The 19,852-nt window shown below is 36.9% G+C and overlaps 1 pseudogene; it reads right to left on the reverse strand.

Annotated features, from left to right (window-relative positions):
• LOC101553628 (probable ribonuclease ZC3H12B) overlaps positions 1-19,852 on the reverse strand; it is a 44,894-nt pseudogene that overhangs the window by 12,067 nt on the left and 12,975 nt on the right.

The following is a 19,852-nucleotide window of genomic DNA, read 5'->3' on the forward strand; positions in this document are numbered from 1 at the left end:
ATTTCTTATTTTTCAGTATGGCTTTGGCTACTCATGTTGTTTTCTGATTCGATACAAAGTTTATTATTGACTTTCCTTGATCCTGAAAAAATGTCTGAATTTGGATGGGGATTGCATGGAATCTATATAGTAGCTTCTGTAGGATAGTTATTTTGATAATATTTATTCTTCCTATCCATAAACAGAAGAACTATCCTTAGTTCTTCTCTCTTTCTTAACTGATTTGAGGTTTATCATGGTATAGGTTTTCCACATTTTTTTTCTTTTTGGGTCACACCCAGTGATGCACAGGGCTTTGCACTCAGGAATTACTCCTAGCGGTGCTTGATGGGCCATATGGGATGCTGGGAATTGAACCCGGCTGGCTTCATGCAAGGCAAACACTCTACCCCCTGTACTATTGCTCCAGCCCCCCTCCACATTTTTTCTTAAGATTCTTTTTGATCTCAAATTCTTAATGTATTTGGATACTATTTTGAATGGGTTGGATTCCTTTATTGCTTTCTCCTTTGATTCATTCTTTGTATATAAGAATGCAATTGATAGGGCTCGAGCAATAGTACAGTGGATAGGGCATTTGCCTTGCATGAAGCTGACCCTGGTTCAATCCCTGGCATCCCACATGGTCCCCTGAACACTTCCATGAATAATTCCTAAGTGAGAGAACTACGAGTAATCCCTGAGAACTGCGGGGGTTACTGAATTCCTGACCCAAAAAGAAAAATAAAAAGGATGTGACTGATTTATATATATTGACTTTGTAGTCAACCACTTTGCTGTATTGGTTTATTGTTTCTAAAAGGTTTTTTGGTGTGGCTTCTTTAGTTTAGGGTCTTCTATGTATATCATCATCATCATGCTTTCTGCAAATAGAGATAATTTGAGTTCTTTTCCAATTTGAATCCCATTTAGTCTTTTTTCTTGTCTCATTGCTGTATTAAGGACTTTTAAGACTGTTGAATAGAAGTAGAGAGAGTGGACATTCTTGTCTTGTACCTGATCTCAGAGGAAAGGCTTTCAGTTTTTCACAATTAAGAAAAAGACTGGCTGTGGGCTTATTATATATGGTCATTTTCTGGAGGAAGTTTCCTTCCACTCCTATATTGTGGAGGGTTTTTTTTTTAATCGCGAATGGATGTTAGATCTCGTTAGAAGCTCTCTCTACCAATTGATATGATCGTATGGTTTTATCTTTACTATTATTAATGTGGCTTATTGTGATAATTGATTTGCATTTGATGAACAATCATTGCAACTCCTTGGAGGAATCACGATCAGGGCATAGGAGTTTTATCATATGTTGTTGGATTTGTTTAGCTAAGATTTGCTTAAGGATTTTTGCATTGATATTCATCAGGGAGATTGGTCTGAAATTTTCATTTCTGGAAGTGTCTTTATCTGCTTTGGGTGTTAGTATAATGTTAGCTTCACAGAGGTATTAGGAAGGATTCCTATGTCTTCCATATTTTGGAATAGCTTAAGAGTACAGGTAGTAAATCTTTTTTTTACGGTTTGATAGAACTCACCATTGAACCCCTCTGAATCAGAATTTTGTTCTTGAGGAGACTCTTAATTACTGTTTCAACCTCTTTACTTGTGATTGGCCCATTTAGAGTTTCTGCTTCCTCCTTCTACAGCTGTGGGAGCATACATGAATCTAAGGATCTATTCATTTCTTCTAGGTCCTCCAGCTTAAGCATAATGTTGTCCATAGTAACCTCTGATTATATTTTGAATTTCTGAAAGATCTGTAACCTCTCAATATATTTTGAATTTCTGAAGGATCCCTTTGTATCTCTGAATCAATTTATTTGAAAATTTTTTCCTTGTGAATTTAACTAAAGTTTTATCTTGTTTATTTCTTTGAAGAGTCAGCTCCTTGTTTCATTGATCTTTGATTTGATTTCTTTTCTGTACTGTTGATTTTTGCTCCAGTTTTTATTATTTTCCTCCTTCTACTACGTTTGGATTTCTTTGGTTTTCCTTCAGATTTTTGAGATGTGTGTTTAGGTCTTTAATTTGGGCTATTTTTTCTCTCTTAATGTGGGTCTGCGTTGCTATGAATTTTGCCTTAGTTTACCTTTTGCTTGTATTCTGATTACCTGTGTCTTCATTTTCACTTGTGTCAAGGAATTTTTTTTGTCTTACTTGAATTCTTCTTTGATTAAATTATTGTTTAGACATGTTTTATTCAGCTTCAAAATGTTGGAAATATTCCTATTCTTCTGTGATTAATTTCTACTTTCATGGCATTGTAGTCTGAGAAGGTAGTTGTACAATTTCTATATTTTTAAATTTATGTATGTTTGAGTTTACCCTAATATGTGATTTGTCCTAGAGAATGTTCTGTGTGCATTAGAAAAGAATGATGCTTTTGTTTTGGGTGCAGAGTTCTGCATATTTACAACAATCCCGTTTCTTTCAGCATCTCATGTTCTGTTTAGTTGGTCTGTCTAGTGCAGAAAGTGGCATGTGGGATTATCCCACTACTATTATGTTTTCATCAGTGTGTTCTTTTAGTTTTGTGAGAAGCTTTATGAACTTTGCTGAGTCTTCATTTGGTGCACATATGTTGATGACAGTATTTCTTTTTTTAAATATTATTTATTTTATTGAATCACTGTGGAATATAGTTACAAAGCTTTCATGATTGAGTTTCAGTCATACAATTATTGAACACCCACTGCTTCATCCATGTACATTTTCCACCACCAATATTCCCAGTATCCCTCCCATCACCCCCACCCCACCCCATCCCACCCCCTGCCATTCTGGCAGACAATTTCCTTCTTACTCTCTCTCTGCTTTGGGGCATTATGGTTTGCAGTATAGATACTGAAAGGCCATTGTTTGGTCTACTTTCAGCAGACATCTCCCATTCCGAGAGATCCCTTCTCTATTCCAGATGCCTTCTCCCCTAACTCATGAGGCAGGCTTCCAACCATGAGATGCTAGTATTTCTTGATTTATTATCCCCTTGATCAATAAATTATCCCCTTGATCAGTGAAACACATCATTGTTTCATTTTTTTCTTTATTTTGAATGGAAAATGGTCTGATAAAAATATGGCTGTCCCAACTTTTTTATTTCTTCTCTTGGCTTGTTTTATTGTCTTCCATCCTTTAACTCTATGTCAATATTTATCCTGTGAGTTTAAGTGTATTTCATGTAGGCAGCGAATGGATGAATTTTCTTTCCTGATCTATCCAGCCTATTAGAGGGAAATTTAGTCCATCGATATTCAAAAGATTTTTGACATATAGGACTGGGTTGCCATTTGTGTTTGTGTGTGTGTGTCCATGTGTGATCCAGTTGTTTTTGCTAGAGGCTGTTGTTGTTTTTTTTACAAATTAACGACCTTTCAGCAATTCTTGCAGGATTACTAATGCATCCACCTGGTTTGAGGTTTGAGAGGGGTATGGGAGGGAATTCCTTGGTCTGGCCGACCCAGAAGGAGGTTGTGGGTGGCATAGAAACTGCGGGATGTGATGGGGCCTGGAACCCTTCAAAAATAATTTTTATTATGAACAACCCATCTCCCCTGCAAGGTTTCCTATACAATTATGATGAAGAGTAACTTAGGCACTTGTGAAGTAAGTCTGATCTGAGACCTAAGCCCCAGCTCCTAGTTGAATTAATATGTGCATAGCTATCCTTTGCCACATAAAGGTTTCACTGGCTGTAATCACCGGATCCATCAAAACTGGTTAAAAAGCATCTGGTTGAAAGAAACCAGATGAGTCAAAACACTAGCCCTATCTTGTTAACAGGAGCTCTAGATCTCTCCTTTGGGAACACTGAACCTTCATCTTTAGCTCCCGGAGAGCACAATATACTATAAAAATAAATAAGGTCAGCAACATCAACAGATTGATACAAAAGTTGAGGAAGCTCTTCAACTGCATGAGGTCTTAAACTGCCCAAGGAGGACTTTGATGTTACATGATCTGAAGAAATCATTTGAACGATTTAAGTTTGAAGTGAATTTGGTGGAAAAAATGGAAGAACTTATTCAAACAAATAAATTGGCTAAAGATACAGTAGCAAGTCTTAGTAGCAGAATGGAAGAAATGAAAAATCAGTTACCTCAAAGATAAGGTACACAACACCACAAATAAAGAAGAGTGGGGGGCTGGGGAGATGGGGGGTCTGAGGGGGAGGTTTACTGTGGTTCTTGGTGGTAGAATATGTGCACTGGTGAAGGGATGGGTGTTTGAGCATTGTGTAACTGAGACTTAAGCCTGAAAGCTTTGTAACTCTCCACATGGTGATTCAATAAAAAAATTTTTAAAAATGAGAAAAAATAAACATAATTTAAGAGGTATAATTGACTATCAGAAAGGACAATCTCAGGACCACAGAAATTCCAAATGAAGAAAAAAAGGGAATGGGTAAAGAAAGAACATCTGGTGGAAGAAATCAAAACTTTCCCTGTCTGAAGACTGAAACCGATACACTTGTTTGGGAGGCCTGAACAGAACAGTACCAAGTCACATTAAAATAAAAAATGACCCAGCCTCTCATTATCTGTATTGCAAACCATAATGCCCATAAGTAGAGAATAAGAGGGAAACTGTATGCAGTAGAGGCAGGGGGAGAGCTGGGACGTGGGGTGGTGGGGTAAAGGATACTGGAGGCATTGGTGGTGGAAAATGTACACTGGTGGAGGTATGGGTGTTCCATCATTGTATGACTGAAACTCAAACATGAAAGCTTTGTAACTGTATATCATGGTTATTCAATAAAAGTTTTAAAAACATAAAGGGCCAAAAAAAAGAGTCCTCCATCTTGTAAGATTATCACTGAGATTTGAAGGAGTGATTAAAAAAAAACTTTAAAGTACAGTGGTTGTGGGCATTTATTGCATATTGAATTGTTTCATATAAAAAGCAGTGATCAAACGGCAAAAGCACCCAAATCCTCAAAAATAGCAACAAAATTCTCGTATCAATAATTTTTTTGAAATGCCAGTGAACTTACACTCATAGAAAAGGCAAAAGGTATCTGGATAAATAAGGAAATATAACCATATTAAATGGACATTATAAACATCTCAGATCCTCTGCTCATTCAACCTTTCAGGTGAGATTAATCAACTGAATGCCACTCCCTGGGCCTTTTCGGAACCACAACAAAAAGCAATTCTGAAATCTTCCCTCCCACTTGGGTCCTGGCAGCCTTCACAACCTACCTTGGTATCTCAGCAAGCACACCTCTGCAACTGAGAACCTCTGTTTGCTCCTTCAAGTGTTTGTATTCTTAACCTTGTATTCTGCTCTAATCATCATACTTCTTTTCACTGAGTGAAGACTAGCAGGAAAGGAAAAGAGCAAGACCCAGACTAATCCATTGAAGATTTTCAGGGAAGTTAAACACAAAGATTCACCTTTAACACAGCAGGGGCAGAGAAACCACAATGGAAGAAGCCTCACAGAAGCTTGCCAAGCACTGCGAGTTAAAATGACGCAGAAGACTACCAGTGTCAACAACCAGTGTTAGAATGATTTTAGTGGCATCATGTTAAGGATGTAAATGAGCTTAGAGAAATTATGACAAATCAAAGCACAAAACATATGAGAGCAGAAACTACAATTAGAAATAGCAGGAGAGGTATAGCTATATATTCAAAGCACAGACTCAACAACCCTGAAAACGAGATCTAAGTTTAACCACTGAACTTTGCAATGTGCCTGTCAAGGAAGCAGGAGGTATGGAAGTGGGGTGGTTAGAGGGCATGGAGTATGTGAACATTAGTGTAGGGAACTTGACACTGGTGGTGGAATTTGTCTTGAAATATTATATTTCTAAAACTCAACTATTATTTCTAAAACTCAACTGTTATAATACTCAACTATTGTAAATCACAGTTTGTTAAAAAAATTAAAAGTAACATCCAACAGAGTATGGGAAAAATAATTAAAAATCTTCCCAAGAACAGAATCCCAAGTCCAGACAGTTCACTAGTGAACTCACCAAACTTCAAAAAACGACATTACTTATACATAATTACAAAGTTGTTGCTGATTGAGTTTGTCATATAATATTCCAACATCCATCCCTTACCAGTGCACATTTCTTGTCACCAATTTCCCCAGTTCACCACCCTCCCCCAACACCCTGCCTCCAGTCTGCAGCTATGGCATACACCTCTCACCTATCTCTCTCTCTCATTTTACATTTTCTTTTTAGGCATTTTGATTTGCAATATTGTTACAGAAATTATATACTTCCAATTGTTTGGTCAGTGGTGTTTTATCCTTGAGATGCCTCTCACTTCAATGGAGAGTTCTGCCTATGTTTTCCTCTATGTGCCTTATGGATTCAGGCCTGATATCAAGGTTTTAGGGTATCATGCATATCACTTTTCCTCCTTGTCATTTCTTGTCCAGAGTGATTGTTTCCAACTATTTTTGTTGTGGTAGTCCCTTTTCTATACTATCGGCATTCCCCCTCCTCCTTCATGGCAAGCTTCCTACCATGAACCAGTTTTCCCTGGTCCTTGTTTTGACTGTCTTTGGGTATTATTCACAGACTATTTATGAATATCCTGCAAATGATAGCAATCATTCGATGTTTTTCCCTCTGTCCCTCTCTCTCTGACTGATTTCACTTAGCATGATATTCTCTATGTTCACCCAAAATTTCATATTCTCTAAGGGCTGTGTAGTGGTCCATTGTGTAGATGTACCATACTTTTTTTAGAAATATAATTGTTTATTGTTGTGATAAAACATACACATGTTTTGCTCATCCATTAACTCTAATTGATTTGTGATAGGTATGATAACAAAATATCAAAGCCCGCACTGTGAATAAAAATAGCTGTAATCCTTTCTTTTGTATGTGAATGCATTTTACTTATTTTGACCAAGTGCCCTGGCTGGAACCCCAGACAATGTTGGACAGAAGCAGCAAGAACAGGTAATCCTGGTCTTGACTGATCTCTGAGAAAAGGTATCCAGACTTTCAATATTGACTAATACATTAGTTTAGGTGCCCCTTATCAGGCTAAGGATATTTCCTCTGTTTCTAGTTGAATGTTTTATTATTTTTTATTTTTTAAAGATTTTATTATTGAATCACTGGGAGATAGATCTTTGCAAAGCTGTTCATAATTAAGTTTCAGTAATGTTTCAACGTCCATTCCTCCACTAGTGTACATTTCCAAACACTGGTGTCCCCAGTTTCCCTACCATCACCTCCCCCTTCCCCCTGCTCCAACCTGCCTCAACACTTGTGGTTGATTCCAACCATTAACTAGTACTCTTCCTCTTAGACCCTGTTTTTCCTGGCCATGGATATGTCTTCTAATGCAGTCATAATATATCTGTTTTTTTCTACTTATTTCACTCAGCATGATAATCTCCAAGTCCATCCATTTATAGGCAAATTTCATGACTTCATTTTTCCTAACAGCTGAAGAGTATTCACTGTATAAATGTGCCATAGTTTCTTTATCATTAATCTGTTCTTGGGCACTCAGGTTGTTTCCAGATTCTGGTTATTGTGAATAGTGCTGCAATGAACGTACAGGTGCAGATGGTGTTTCTATTGTGTGTTTTTGGGCTTCCATAATATAATCCCAGAAGTGGTATTGCTAGGTCAAATGGGAGCTCAATTTCTAATTTTTTGAGCAATTGTTTTCCAAAATAGGCTGGACCAGTCAGCATTTCATCCAACAATTAAGGAGAGGCCCTTTCTCCCCACATCCAAACCAGCACTGGTTGGTCTTATTCTTTTGGATGTGTGTCACTCTCCTTGTCATTCATTTTGATTTGCATCTCCCTGATAATTAGTGATGAGCATTTTTCATGTGCCTTTTGGCCACTCTAATCTCCTTTTTTGAGAAGTTTCTGTCCATTTCTTCTGCCCATTTTTGATGGGGTTGGATGTTTTTTTCCTGTAAAGTTCAAATTTCATGACTTCATTTTTCCTAACATGTGCAGAGTGTTCCATTACGTAGATGTACCATACTTTCTTTATCCAGTCATCTGTTCTTGGACACTTGGCAGATTCTCCCTGTTGTGAATAGTACCACAATGAACATAGGAATGCATAGTGCACTTTCCAGATTCTGGCTATTGTGAGTAATGCTGCAGTAAATACAGTAGTGCAGGTGGCGTTTCGGCATTGTGTTTTTGAGCCACTAGGGTATATTCTTAGGAGCAGTAATGTAGGTTGTATGGAAGCTCAATTTCTAGTTTTGTGAGAAATGTCCATATTGTTTTTAAGAAAGGCTGAACATTGGCATTCTCACCAGCAGTGAATAAGTTCCTTTCCATACCCATGCCAGCACTGATTATGCTTTTTGATGTGTGGCAGTCTCTGTCATGAAATGATATATTGTTGTTTTAATTTGCTAATGAAGTGTTATAGAGCACTTTTTTGTGTACCTTTTGGCTGTTTGTATTTTTTCTTGAGGAAATCCTGTTCGTCTCTTCTCCCCATTTTTGATAGAGTTTTACATTTATTTTTTATAAAGTTCTATCAGTGCCTAATGAAAAAAGATGAAAAATGTTTTTCATATTCATCATTTTCTTTCATCTTTCATTTTTTTTTCATCTGGAAGTTCTCTGCACCTCATCTTGGAGCTCACTGATTCTGTCCTCAACAGCATTTACTCTGCTGCTGAGTCCTTCCGGGGAGTTTTCATTTCACCTACCAAGTTTTTCAGATCTTTTATTTCTGTTTGTAGTTTCCTCATCTCTGCTCTCATACATTCTTGTATTTTATTAGTGGTTTCATCCATTGTTTCTTTGAGCTCCTTATACATCCTCAATTATTCCTTTCTTAATTCCTCATCAGAGAAGTTATATAGCTTGTTATTACTGGTTTAGGTTTCTGGACATTTTCACTCACTAGACTGATGGATTTCTGTGTTGCTTTGTCATTTTGACTTTTGAAGCCTAGAGTTGTTTCTTGTGTGTTGTTGTATGGTTAGTTGCCTACTGTTAGGATGTCTTTGAAATGCTCACAGTGAAGAGGTGAAGAAATGACTGGGAGAAGTCGAGCCAGGGTGATTAAGCAGCCCTTCCCTTCCTTGTTCATTTCATGAGCAGAAATAGTCAACATGGCAATTCCGAGAAAAAAAGCAGAAGTGGAATTTATACCAAGAATGAAAGGATGGTTAGTATATGCAAATATCCAATCCATACTATAACCCTCGAATAACTGATATTCTTAAAATGACTATCCAAAGCATAATGCAGATTCCATTTTAATACATTTTAATCACAATTACTTTCTTCAGGAACCTTTAAAATTTTCCCTTAAAATTTGTATGGAATCACAAAAGTCCCTCAGTAGCTAAAATAATTATGAGAACATAGAAGGGGAGGTGGGGCGGAGCAATAGCACAGCGGATAGGGTGTTTGCCTTGCACGCAGCCGACCTGGGTTTGATGCCTCCGCCCCTCTTGGAGTGCCCGGCAAGCTAGTGAGAGTATCTTGCCTGCACGGCAGAGCCTGGCAAGCTATCCGTCACATATTCGATAGACCAAAAACAGTAACAACAAATCTCACAATAGAGACATTACTATTGCCCGCTCGAGCAAATCGATGAACAACAAGAAGACAGTGCTACAGTGCTACAGAAAGGGAGGTATTGTATTCCTTGATGTTAAATAATCTGTTGAATTATAACAAAACTATGTGATACTGAACTATTACGAAAACTCTCAGACCAAAGTAATATATCTTAATGCCCGAAATAATCTTTCAGGTATATAAATGGTGAATTTGTTACAAAAAGGGACAGGTAGCATGGGACAAAGAAATCCTTTTCAAAAATGGTATTAGAAAACCTGGATAGGCACATGTTTTTTGTGGGTTTTTTTTGTTTTGTTTTTTAAAGAGGATCCAGCCCCACATCATAGCTCCTGACCTTCTGTCTGCTACTGTACTATTCCAGATGAAACTTTCCTCTGGCTGATATCACTGGGCCTATTCCACTACAGAAGGTAGAGCCCTTCCCTACTAGGTCGGTCCCAGCAGCCTCCACACTCAATCTGCACTATAGCAAGGGCTCACATAACAGCTCCTGAAGCACATGCCACCACACAACAGATCTACTTGACAAATTGCATGGTATTCTGAGTTTTTCTTTCTGTCATTCTGTGAGGATGGGCAGAAAAGACAGAGAGAAATCTCCAGCTTAATCCCTCCGTATCTTACAGGATAAAATTACAAAGGAAGCTAGAAAACTAATGGGAAAAACATGTAGAAGTCCACCAAGATCAATGATCAAAAACAATATAACCAAAGACATAACACCAGTAAATACTTAGTGTTTTTAGTGACGCTGTCATGAGGATATTCAATGAGTTCAAAAAAATAAAAACAGCACAAATAGCAAAGCACAAGAAAATATGAGTCTAAATGAAGAAACTAGTACAGTCAGAAGTGACAGAAATGAAAGATGAGGTAACATACAAAAGTCAATTCAATAGAAGCACTGAGCAGCAGAATAACAGAAGCAGAGCAAAAGATCAAGGAGCTCCATGATAAAAAGGAGGAAAACACTTGGAAGCACAAGGTGGGAAATAGCCTGAAAAGAAATAAACAGCATAACAGAGAATTGTGGGATGAGTTCAAGAGGAACAATTTAAGATTAATCAGAGTCCCTGAGGAACAGGAAGGCAAACGCTACGAAGAAACATTAGTTAAATCATTGACAAGAACTTCCCAGAATTGATGATTACAGGCAGTGTGAGCAAAGAGCCCCAGTGAAAATTATCCTCAACACATTATGCACAACATAACAAAGTCTAAAGATAGAAACAAAATATTGCATGCATCAAGATCAAAAAGGGAAATTATGTACAAAGGAAAGTCCGTTAGTTGTACAGCAGATCTATCAAATGAGACTCTACCAGCCAAAATAATATGGAAAAATTATAGCACAAAAATTCAATGAAATGGACACCTCACCAAGAATATTCTATCCAGCTTGATTATCATTCAGATTTGAAGGAACTACACAGAACGTTATGGACAGACAGTAGCTTTGTGAAGTCATAACCTTGAAACCAGTTTTCCAGAAAGCATTTAAAGAGCTCCTTGAAAGGACAAGAGAAACTGACCATCATGTGGCAATGACAATGGCACTCACTAGTAAGTGTATATGGTTGTCTCTACCAGATTCAGAATGTTTAAAAACATATTGCAATTCATCATCACAAACTGGCTTGTATTGCTTTATTTTCTTAGAATTCTATTTTCCATTCCTTAAAATTTTGTTAGACCAAGTAACATGAAATAAATTTGTTATTTGCCTGCTAAGGTGGTAGGCTGGGAAGTGAGAGGAAACCTGGAGACATTGGTGGTAGGTTTGGTATTGAAATGTTGTATGCCTGAAACAACTCTATCGTGAACAACTTTGTAAATCATGGTGCCTCAATAAACATTGCTGAATAAAAGTATATTAACAAACAGAGTACATATTTTATATTATCCACAAGTGGTAATTCAATTAAAGACCCCATAATTAGTTCAGAATCTAATACACTGAGGAAAATCTAGCACTCACCAGGATTTAGACATCAGTAGCATCTTCAGTGTTTTGAAGCCATTGACAAGGAAACAAAAACAAAAATGTAAACACAAAATAAACAAGAATACATCTGACTAAAAATATTTACCTGGGTAAAGAAATTCGGGTTAAAATAAAACCCACTTAAATGGGAAAAAATGTTTATATAACTCATCAGGTAAAATATTTTTTTTTACTTTTTTTGAGGAACACTTATTGAGATACTGTGGTTTCTAAATAAAAAATAAAATTTTATTTCTTATTTAAAAAATAAAATAATAAAAAATGTTATTGTATTTCCACATAAAAATAGAATTATTTCAGGCATACTTAAATAATGAAATATTTCATTATTTCAACACAAATCCTTCATCCAATATCCCTAGTTCTTTCCCAACCCCCAATCTGCCATCAGGTGAAATTCGAAAAAACAAGGTAAAACACTAGGAAACTCAACAAAAAATAATCTCATCAAAATACAGGAAGAAGAGATTAACACACTTCCCCAAAGACAACAGATAAAAAGTGATCATAATCATAATTATCAGGGAGATACAAATAAAACTGTAAATAATAAGATACCTTCTCACACCAAGAAGAATAACATGTTTCAAAAAAGACTAGAAATGACAATTGTTTGCAGAGATATGTTCAAAAAGAAACCTTTTTTCCATTGTTGGTGGAAATATCCTCTGTTTGAACCTTTGAATATTTTACAAAAAAATTATGAATACAATTTTTGGAGAAATTCCATTTGTTGGCACCTGTCACAAGGACACAAAAACATTAATTCAAAAGATAAATGCACACTTGTTTCAATTGAAGTGACAACTACTTTAGCAAGGATATGGAAATAACCAAAAAGTTCAGTACAGATGAAGTTATTTTTGTTTTTCAAAAACCAGAGGCTGCAGACTTTTTTTTTCTGTGCTTGTACATTTACTTTCCAGTGGTTCTCTCCTTAGATATGATGCTTGTGCATGTTTTGATATTCAGTATTGTTTGAATAGCTCCCTTTACTGTGGTGCTTGCTTGCATACCCTTGATTGTGGTGCACTAGAGATATCTTTGTCGTGGCACTAAAGATACTTACAGAAAGGCTGCAATCACACTCAGATATGTGTGATGGTGCTGGGTTTTGAACTTGTGACTTCATTATCTTCAGGCTTGAAAGGAAGACACTTTCTATTTAATTAGAGCTTCGTGATTTACAGTAATTTATAATACAGTTGTTTCTGGCATACAATTTTCCAATACCAATCCCACCAGCACCGTGACCTTCCCTCCACCAACGTCCTGAGATTCCTTCTCCCCTCCAGCAGTCAGACACTTTTTTAACTGAACTATCCCTGCCTTCCAATGACAAAAAAATAGTTTCTAAGATATATATAATTTCTGATTTTTAATTTGGTTCAACTTATATTAAATTTCATGATCTACAAAATTATTAGAATTGATTTTTTTCTTTTCACTTGAGGATTTTTTTTATTTTTTTTTTGTTAGTGAATCACCATGAGATAAAGTTACAGACTTACAAGTTTTCATGCTTATGTTTCAGTCATACAATGATTGAGTACCCATCCCTCCACTGCATGGCGCCAGGACCTGATCTCAACCCAGCGTCCAGCGGGCAGGGACCTCTGCCCCTAGAATTGATTTTTAGGCATTCAGTGTTTCAACATCACACCTGCCACTAGAGTGTCAGTATACCTTAGCATCTGGAACTTGAGTGGTAGTTCAGTGGGTAGAGCACTTGCTTTTTATGTGGCCAACTTGGCTTTGAATCTAGCATCCCTTATGGTCTTTTGAGCCCACCAGGAGTGATACTTGAGCTCAGAGCCAGGAGCAAGTCCTGAGCTTTGCTTGGTGTGCCCACCCCCCAAAAAATAACAAAACCAACAAAAAACCCTGACAACAGCAAAAAAGTGAATTTCTTTCTGTTCCCAGTAACACTTATCAAGAGTTGGTCGCTTCATTATCTGTTCTGTGCATTTGTCACATTCTTCTGACTATCTTCCCTAAAGTTCACCTTCTACTAAAACTGAAGTTTCCCTTTGTTCTAAATCACGAAATATGAATGATTTTTTTCCATGCAGCATTCCTTCATGGACTTTAAATTTTATAGTACTTGAAGGCCAGTTGGATTTCCCAACCGGTAAAGATAAGCACTTTTATATCTTTACTAGTTTGTGATAAACAGAAGTTTCCTTTCCTGTCTAGACATTATCTAAAAGTGGAATGTTTTTCCTGTCATTTCACATAAGCAAGTCAATTAAACAAATTCTAACTTAGTACTTAACACAACACTGTTGTCATACCTTTCTCTTACCCACAACACTGGAAACCTTTAAAAGGCAAATTATTTCTTATCAAGCCTTTTATCCTCATGACTACTAGAGTAATTCTAGGTATTTCAATGTTTATTATCTAAGTATTATCTAGGTATTTATTATCTAGGTTTATTATCTAGGTATTTCAATGTTTATTGAAATGAAATATAATCAACGAATTTGTATTTAGATGATTTCCAATAGACTATTCAAGACCTACTGGAAAGAAACATATGTTTCATTTACAAAAGAATGTGTCAGCAAGCAGTCCTGTATAAACTTCTTCCATTCTGGTTTTTTTACTTGAAGATATCAGTAGTTATCATTGGACACAATGGTGCCATAGGAATCAAAAAGGCAGTTTTACTATGAACCAGTTATTATAGCAGACAACTCCTGCCCTTTGGGACGTTGGTGAAGACAAATAATTTCCTTCTCCAATTTACATAGGAAGTCTTAATCTGTTGAAGTACAGATTACATGCCAATGACTAGAAACCATCCAAACATTGAAAATACAAAAGTTAATATTAGGCCAATTAATTTCTTTTTCTTATAAAGACAGAAAATTTCCTCTATTCCTAGCTATTGCAGTGGCACTGATTTTGACCTTTGACAAATAACTATTTCCTTTGGACTTCACTTTCTTCATAATACAAGAAAGTACTTAGATTCATTGAAATCTGTTTTAAAAGCTACAAAATGTGAGAAATTATATTGCCATACTATTATTCTTGACACTTGTTTAGTCTTTTTGTTTGAAACATAACTTTTGGGTGCTAAATTAAACAGGGCAGTATGTCAGGAAGAGTAGACTTCTTTTAGAAGCTTATGTTTTTATCTTTGTGTGAAAGAAAGGCACAGCTAATGGGAAACTAAGCTGTGGCATGTGAGTATGGGTTCCGCTTTCATTTTTGCCTCTTAATTTTGGAGTAAAGAAAGCTGGGGTAAGTACAGAATTCATTCTGAAGTTGGTGGCTTGTTCAGCAGCAGTCAGATAACTGCAATAGCCATTCATTGTATGTTCTCCTCTGGCACATCAGGTAACAAATGATCTTAGAAGAGTGGGGTCTGTGTGCTCTCAAACACTGTAAAGATCAGTTTCATATACTGGCGTAAGTCACTGTACAGATCTTATTACCATTAGTTAAAATCATAATTTTTGTGGAGCTTAGCGAGTTATTTTTCATTGGCCTTTTTCATAAAAATATTATCTTATGTTTTACAGCTGTTTTGATATAAAGATAATACTTAAATTACATTATTAGTAGTTATATTTTTGCTTTTGGGTCACACCCAAAAGAGTTTCTAAGGGAAACTCATCATTGTGCTCAGGGCTCACGCCTAGTAGTGCTCACGTTACATATAGTACAGTGCCTAATGTGCACTTTGATCTATATCCCTAGTCAGTTCATTTTTTTTATGAGTGAGATGTGTCTTTGTTTTGTTTGTTTGTTTGTTTTTTATTAGTGAATCACCGTGAGGGTACAGTTACAGATTTGCATATTTTCATGCTTGTGTTTTCGGTAATAAAATGCTCGAGAACCTATCCCTCCACCAGTACCCATGCTCCACCACCGATGATCCCAGTATCCCTCCCACCCCCCAATCCCATCCACCCCACCCCACCCCACCCCACATCTGTGGCAGGGAATTCCCTTTTGTTCTCCCTCTCCTTTGGGGTGTTGTGGTTTGCAATAAGGGTATTGAGTGGCAATCGTGTTCAATCTATAGTCTACTTTTGGCACGCATCTCCCATTCCGAGTGGGTCCTACAATAGCCAGAATCTAGGAAAAACCGGAGTGCCCGAGAACAGGTGACTGGTTAAAGAAACTTTGGTATATCTGCACAATGGAATACTATGCAGCTGTTAAAAACGATGATGTAATAAACTTTGCTTATAAGTGGATCAACATGGAAAGTATCATGATAAGTGAAATGAGTCAGAAAGATAGAGACAGACATAGAAAGATTGCACTCATCTGTGGAATATAAAATGACAGAATAGGAGACTAACACCCAAGAATACTGGAAATAACAGGAGGTTTGCTTCATGACTTGGAAGTCGGCCTCACATGCTGGGGGAAAATGCAGCTCAGATAGGGAAGGGGACACCACGTAAAGTGTAATCAGTTCATTTTTAAGGTAGTTTATTTTTATTATGTTCACTTTATCTTGTGTTAAATAATTTTTTCAGGAAACTATAAAAATATTGTGAACTCCAAAGCTGTGACTTATAAATAATTTGGTTTTGGCTCCCATGGGACTTTTCTCTGCATCAAATTTCTAGATCCTTAAGTTAATTCTCTAATGCATTAAGAGATTCATTGTTTACCCAGGTTTCTTCTGGAAAACTTGATCACATTCATAACTAGATTATATCCCCTTTCATTTGAATTCCATGGCCAAATAGAAAAAGCACTGTTTGTTCAATTCTGTTCCTTGTTTCTTTGCTGAATTTAAGTTGTCTCTATTTAGCAGATATGTCACAGCACAATAGTTTTCTGTGGATTAGGAATCATATAGTTAAATAAATGAAACATTTTTATGAATACTTAGTACATTTATTAAAATAATGGTCTGTTTTGGTACTATCAATGTATCACAAAACTATCTTGCTAGTTTTGCCTATAAAAGAGAAGATTACCTGTATTTGGTGCATCAGGGTGGGATTGCTCCTTTCCCCCTGCAGGAGCAAATGAGGTAACAACTTTATGGGCTTTATCTAGAAACCAATCAACATCAAGTTGTTTTCCTCTGCAGGAGAATTCTTCCTTATTACCATGGATTTAGGAAGATAGAGAATGAGAGAAGGGAAGTTGATAACAGCAAAACAACAAGCATCAAGGAAGAAATACAAATGGCCAAAAGGCACGTGAAAAAATTCTCTACATCACTAATCATCAGAGAGATGATAATCAAAACAGCAATGAGATATCATCTCATGCCACATCAACTGGCACACATCAGAAAGAACAAGAACAACTACTGCTGGTATGGATGTGGAGAGAAGACACTGCTGATGGAAATGCTGATTGGTCCAACCTTTCTGTAAATCAATCTGGACATTCCTCAGAAAACTAGAAATTGAGCTTCCACATGACTTAGAAATAATTCTCCTGGGAATGTATCAGGATATTGTCCAAACAATACAGAAAAGCCACCTGTACTTCTATGTTCATTGCAGCACTACTCATAACAGCAAGTATCTGGAAGAAAAGCCAAGTGCTTGAGAACAGATGACTGAATAAAGAAACTATGCTACATCACATATTCAGCCACCCGTAAAAATGAAATCACTAAATTTGCTTATATGGCCATGGAGAATATAATGCTGAGTGAAATGAATCAGAGGGAGAGGGACAGACATAGAATGATTGCACTCAACTGTGGGATATAAAAAAGTATCAGACTAATACCCAAGACAGTAGAAACTAGGGCCAGTAGGACTGGTCCATGGTAAGAAGCTTGCTAAATCGGCTGGGTGGGGCTTTGGATGGGTTGAGGGCAGTTAGGAGAGAGAAAACACCACCATGACAATGATTGTTAGAAATGATCACTCTGGACAAGAACTGAATGCTGCAAGGAAGTAAAGTGATACACAAGATAACCTTTCAGTGCCTGTATTGCAAACCCTATTGCCAAAAAAAGAAGAAAAGTGTCTGCCATTGAGGCATGGGGTGGGGGATTGGTGGATGGGAAACGGGACATTGGTGGTGGGAAATAAACTGGTGAACCGGGAGGTTTTGCATCATTGTATGACTGAAACCCAACCATCATGAACAGCTCTGTAACTATATGTTACAGTGATTCAAGAAAAAGAAGGAAAAGAAAGTACAGTCGGTAGGGTACTTTTCTTGCACAAGGCCAACCCAGGTTTCATCTCTGGTGTCCCATATGGTTTCCTGAGCAAAATAGAAAACAAACAAATACACTCAAACAAACAATAAATCCCTTCTTTTCTTAGACCAGACATTTTATTTTGTTGTTATATCAAAACATTTTTTTAAAAGAGAAAACCAAAGTAGTTTTATTATTTTGTTCTTTTTTATGTCACACCTTACAGTGTTCAGCGATCACTGTGGGGACTTTTATGTGGTGTCAGGGATTGAACCTGGATTGGTTTTCCCACTGTACTTTCTCTCCAACCACTAATAAGTCTTATGCACCTATATCAAGCCTTAAATGGGCTGGAGAGGTAGTACAAGGGTTAAGGTGCTTGCCTTGCATGTGGCCAACCCCGTTTCCATCTCTGGCACTGCATATATTAATTAGCATTAACAAGAATGGTCCTTGAGCACAAAACCAGGAGCACCATGGGTATGGCCCCAAACAAAATAAATGACAGCAAAAAGACAACATAAATAATGACTGAGAATGATTATCACATTAAGCACAGCGTATCAACAAAAATCACGGTCTTGAGAACACTAAGACTTTGTAAATGCTAAGATCTTAAAAATATCCCATATTTTAAAAAATAAAGTCTGTCTAAATACTTAAAAAATCCCTAGAGGATAGATACTTCAAAAATTTAGGTTATGGCCACACCCAGCAGTGCTCAGGTATTACTCCTGGCTATGTGCTCCATTGTAAGCTCCCTCAAAACTAATAGCAAAAGAAATTTATCTGCAATGGCAGACATGAAAAATGCATCAACAAATCCTTGAGCTCAACAAAAATCTCAAGCTTATTTAGGAATACCTCCAATCAACAGTCTATGTAATGGAAATTAAGTAATCACGTAAAGAGAAAGTCAATCTTCTAAAGATTCAGAAAGAGTTAATAGAAATGGAATTGAAGGTTTTAAGAATACAGTAGCATACACAGCAACATAATTTTGCGCATGGAGAACCATATCAGCAAAATTGAACACAAACAGCCACCAACAGTAATGAAGTGGTGAAAAAAGGAGAAGTAAAAGAATAGAAGATAATGTGAGTTTTTGATCTCTCATATGGTGTTATACAAGCAAGAAAGAGTGTAAGGGCATATACAAAATACCGAATGGAAAAAGTAACTTTCAAAATAGAATTTACTACCCAGCAAATCTCTGATTTAGATTTTTTTAAATTTTTTTTTTTGCTTTTTTTGGGTCACACCCAGCGATGCTCAGGGGTTACTCCTGGCGGTGCTTGGGAGACCATATGGGATGCCGGGGATCGAACCCGGGTCGGCCGCTTGCAAGGTGAACGCCCTACCAGCTGTGCTATCACTCCGGCCCCCTCTGATTTAGATTTAAGGGTAGTATTAATACCCTTTTCAGACAAGCAAGAATTAGAAGCCCATGCGACAACTAAGCCAATCCTGCAAGAATTAGTGAAAGGAAACCTATCAAAAGCAAATGTTCGCTTGCAGAAATAATTTATCATCCAAAGACTCACAAAATTGCAATACAATCTTTTATAACAATAATATACCTTAAGTTCAATAGATTAAACTTTCCTATAAAAGGGCAGAGAATAACTGGATTGGTTAGGGAAAAAATCCATCTATATGCTAATTGTAGGAGACAGGATGGAAACAATCATACAAGACAATGGTAGACAAAAATATCTGGAACATCCATACTTAGAATAAATAGTATTCAACATAAAGTAATTATAGACAGGGATGAACATACTTATTTGTTAAAGTAACAAGAAACAGCAATTCTTTTTTTAAATTTTTTTAAATTGTGTTGAGTCACTGTGAGATAGTCACAAGCTTTCATGTTTGGGTTATAATCTCACAACGATCAAACACCCATCCCTCCACCAGTGCACATTCCCCACCACCAATATCCCGGGTATACCCCCTGACCCTCCCCCTTCCTCTATGGCAGACAATATTACCCATACTCTCTACTTTTGGGCATTATAGCTTGCATCACAGACACTGAGAGGTCATCATGTATGGTCCATTATCTACTTTTGGCATGCATTTCCCATCCCACAACTGGTTTCTCTAGCCATCATTTTTCTTAGTGATCCCTTCTCTATTCCATCTGCCTT

Source organism: Sorex araneus, chromosome X, assembly GCF_027595985.1.
Source record: "Sorex araneus isolate mSorAra2 chromosome X, mSorAra2.pri, whole genome shotgun sequence".
Lineage (NCBI taxonomy): Eukaryota > Metazoa > Chordata > Mammalia > Eulipotyphla > Soricidae > Sorex > Sorex araneus.